The sequence below is a fragment of the Lipotes vexillifer genome, unplaced genomic scaffold (assembly GCF_000442215.2).
Source record: "Lipotes vexillifer unplaced genomic scaffold, Lipotes_vexillifer_v1.1 scaffold1163, whole genome shotgun sequence".
In the NCBI taxonomy this organism is placed as follows: Eukaryota; Metazoa; Chordata; class Mammalia; order Artiodactyla; family Lipotidae; genus Lipotes; species Lipotes vexillifer.
This window is the reverse complement of record NW_006784867.1, coordinates 814,676-819,001: the sequence shown is the minus strand read 5'-3', so window position 1 is coordinate 819,001 and position 4,326 is coordinate 814,676. Positions and strand designations below refer to the sequence as shown.

General features: G+C 40.0%; 1 pseudogene; it reads left to right on the top strand.

Annotated features, from left to right (window-relative positions):
• The first annotated feature begins 2,181 nt into the window (after positions 1-2,181).
• LOC103069937 (protein FAM92A1 pseudogene) lies at positions 2,182-3,035 on the top strand (annotated as a pseudogene).
• Positions 3,036-4,326: the final 1,291 nt, after the last annotated feature.

The following is a 4,326-nucleotide window of genomic DNA, read 5'->3' as shown; positions in this document are numbered from 1 at the left end:
AAACCTCTTTCCCAGAGTGTTGATAGCTGTACTATTCTCTTCAGTATTATATGAGGGTTCCAGTTACTCTACATCCCGGGAATCGTCAGCACTTGGGATGCTCTGTCTTTTTAAATTTAGCCATCCTAATAGATGCGTGGTGGTATCTCATTGCAGTTTTAATTTGCATTTCTTTAATGACAAGTCATGCTGTGTATTGTTTCATTTGCTTATTTGCCACAATAGCATATCTGTTTGGGTCTATTCAAATCTTTTGCCCACTTTTTAAAAAAAAATGAGTTGTTCTCTTTTTATTGAGTTTTGGGAGGTTTTTATATATTCTGGATATAAGTTCTTCATCATATGCAAGATTTAAAATTTTTTTTCTTTACCATAATACCATTACCATTACCATAATTATGGTAATGGATTATTATGTGAAATGTAGTTTTCTTCTTGTTTCTTGTACTTGGGATTCATTGATATTGTTGATATGTGGATTCATAGATTTCATCAAATTTGGAATTTTTTCAGTCTTTACTTTTTCAAATATTTTTTCCAGTCCCTATCCTCTGTCTTTGAGCACTCTGATTACAAGCATATTAGACACTTGAAATTGTTCCATATCTCACTGATTCTCTATTCATTTAAAAAAAATTCTCCTTTATTTCTGCGTGTCATCTTAATAATGTCTATTCCCAAGTCTTCATGCTTACTAATTTTTACATCTGGAGTGTTAAATTTTCACAAATCCCATCTAGTGTATTACTCAAGTCAAACATTTTAGTTTACATTTATAGAAATGCAATTTTTGTCTCTTTTTATGTCTTCCATGTCTATACTTAAATTTTGAACATAAAGAATAGGGTTATGATAACTATTTAATGTTTTTATTTGCTAATTCTAACATCTATGTCAGCTCTGGCTTTTGATTGATTTTTTCCTGTCATTATGAGTCATATTTTTCTATTACTTTGTCTGTTTAATCATTTTTTTATTGAATTACAGCATTGTGAGCTTCACTTTGCTAGATGCTGGATATTTTTGTATTGTCATAAATATTCTTGAGCTTTGTTCTGGGTTACAGTTAATTTACTTGGATACTGTTTGTTCTTGCTTTTAAGATTTATTAGGCAAGACTGGAGAAGTGTTTTAGACCAATTATTTCCTATGATTGATGAAGACACTTCAGTGAGCTCCACCTGATGCCCTACGAATCATGAAGTTTTCGAGTCTGGCTGGAGAGAAGAGAGGCTGCCATGCACTGTCACCTTTAACCTGTTCGGGGGGTTCTTTCCCTGGCCTTGGGTAGTTTCCTTACTCCCGTTCACTCATTAGCACTCTGCTAAAGAAATGAAGGGACTGGCTCAGATCTTTGTGTTCTCTTTCTGTGCAGCTCTCTCCTCTGCAGCTCTTTAAGGAGGTAAACTCCAGGCAGCTTTTTGTCCTCAAACTCTCAGCTTTGTCTCTTCAACTCAGGGTGTTGGCCAGACTCTGCCTCAGTTCTGCCTCCATACTCTATGGCCTGGAAATCCTCTCAACACAGAAATCTAGGGAAATTCATAAGGCACACAACATTTTCCCCCATCTTTCAGGCATCACTGTCCTACATTCACTGATGCTAGTGCCTTGATAACCTTTATTCCATATATTTTGTCCATCTGCATTCTTTATTTTTCAGGTTCAGTGATAATTCTGTTCCCAGCTACTCCATCTTAGTTGGAAATGGATATTCCTAAGTGTATTCATTCTGATCCTAAACGACAACCGGTAAGTCTCAGCATTCTGAGTACTGAATAAGCAACCACAATGTTCATACAATCACAATCATGGAGTCTCAACTATTCCTCTGTGAAATAACCCATACATAAAGAAAAAAAAAAAGATGTCTTTGACCTGAACTGTTGTTGTTGTTTAATGGGTATTGCTTTCAGTAAATATTTTACACTTTATCTTTTTAAAAATTGCTTTTTAAAATTAATATTTTTATACTGTTCTTGAGTAGTGATATTCATTAAAGTGCTGTGCATTAATTTGGTTTTGCACTGCCAAGTTAAAGCCCTTTTCAATAGACTATAAAGGTAAATCTATAAATTACTTATTTTACATTTATTTCTTTTTAAAATCCAGGGTGGGCCTGGGTGGCTCGGAGCCCCTGTCTTTGGGCCCCAGCCTGCGGTCTCTGGCTGTGTGTGAGGCAAGATGTTGAAGTGCAGCTTGCAGAACCAGGATGCTCAATTGTAAGATGCTGTCACAAATGTGGAGAAGTATTTTGGAGAGCTGTGCTAAATCTTTGCTGCTTATGTGCAGAAAACTGCCAGACTGGGATACAAAGTAGAGCTCCTGGTGAATGAAATCAATGTGTATGCCTCTACAGAGACCCCAGATTTAAAGCAGGGCCTGAAAAACTTTGCTGACGAGTTTGCCAAACTTCAGGATTATTGACAAGCAGACGTTGAAAGACTTGAAGCCAAAGTAGTTGAACATTTGAAAGCTTATGGAACCATTGTAGAAATGAAATGAGATGACCTCAAAGTAACATTAACAGCAAGGAATCAAGAAGCTGTTCAACAGTTAACTCAGAAAGAATATGTCAGAGAAACGTGTCTGATTGATATGTTATTTCACAGGCAGAAACTGAATTACAAAGAGCTACAAGGGATGCTACCTGAACAACTCGTCATTTGGAGGAAACTATTGACAATTTTGAAAAGCAGAAAATAATGGATATAAAGATTATATTTTCAGAATTTATCATTATCGAAATGTCATTTCACAGCAAAGCTTTAGAGTTCTACACTGCTGCCTACTAAAATGGACAACAGATTGATGAAGAAGATTTAGAGGTTTTCCAAAATTCTCTGTATCCACCAGATTATTTATGTCATTTAGATATTGTAAGAGCAAATTCAAAGTCACCTCTTCAGAGATCACTGTCAGCTAAGTGTTTATCTGGAGCAGGACAGGTAACTATTTGTTGACTAAGAAAGGATCAACAAGCAGAAGAGGATGATGAAGAAGATGAAGACTTAGATGTTATAGAAGAAGAAAATTAAATTTCTTAAGTAAACTTTGCATTTCCATTTTCATCTTAAACGACTTGAAATCCAGATTTACTAAAACTGTAGGACTTTACACTGGATTCATATGTTAAACCTCAAAATGAAATCCTACTGGAAATGGAGAAATTATTAAAGGAAATTTATGCTGACCAATAAATAAATAAATAAAATTCAGGATGTGTCCATGTAAACTTTATTTTAGAAGAATAAACAGGGAGAGACCTTCAAGATGGCGGAGGAGTAAGACGTGGAGATCACCTACCTCTCCACAAATACATAAAAAATACCTCTACATGTGGAACAAATCCTACAAAACACCTACTGAACGCTGGCAGAAGACCTCAGACTTCCCAAAAGGCAAGATAATCCCCATGTACCTGGATAGGGCAAAAGAAAAAACAGAGACAAAAGAATAGGGATGGGACCTGTACCTTTGGGAGGGAGCTGTGAAGGAGGAAAAGTTTCCACACACTAGGAAACCCCTTCACTGGTGGGGACGGGCAGTGGGCTGGGGGGGAGCTTCAGAGCCACGGAGGAGAGCTCAGCAACAGGGATGTAAGGGCAAAGCAGAGAGATTCCCCCACAGAGGTTCATTGCCAATAAGCACTCACCAACCTGAGACGCTTGTCGGCTCACCTGCTGAGGCGGGTGGGGGCTGGGAGCTGAGGTTGGGCTTCGGAGGTCAGACCCCAGGGAGAGGACTGGGGTTGGCTGTGTGAAGACAGCCTGAAGGAGGCTACTGCGCAACAGCTAGCTGGGAGGGAGTCCGGGAAAAAGTCTGGACCTGCCTAAGAGGCAAGAGACCATTGTTTCAGGGTGCACGAGGAGAGGGGATTCCTTCTCCGTCTGCCCACAGAAGGCAGAGCACCACCAAAATGAGATCCAGAGAAGGGCACAAGCTGCAGCTATCAACTCTGACACCAGAGACAGGCATGAACCGCTAAAGCTGTTGCTGCAGCCATCAAGAATCCTGTGTGCAAGTACTGGTCACTACCCAGACTCCCCTCGAGAGCCTGTACAGCACGCCACTGCCAGCGTCCCTTGATCCAGGGACAACTTCCCCGGGAGAACACACGGCGCGCCTCAGGCTGTTGCAATGTCATACAGGTCTCTGCTGCCACAGGCTCACCCCACATTCCAATTATGACTACAGTACCCCTCCCTCTCCCTGGCCTGAGTGAGCAAGAGAGCCCTAATCAGCTTCTGCTTTAACCTACTCCTGTCTGGGCAGGGAACAGACCCCTGAGGGCGGCCTACACACAGAGGCAGGACCAAAACCAAAGCT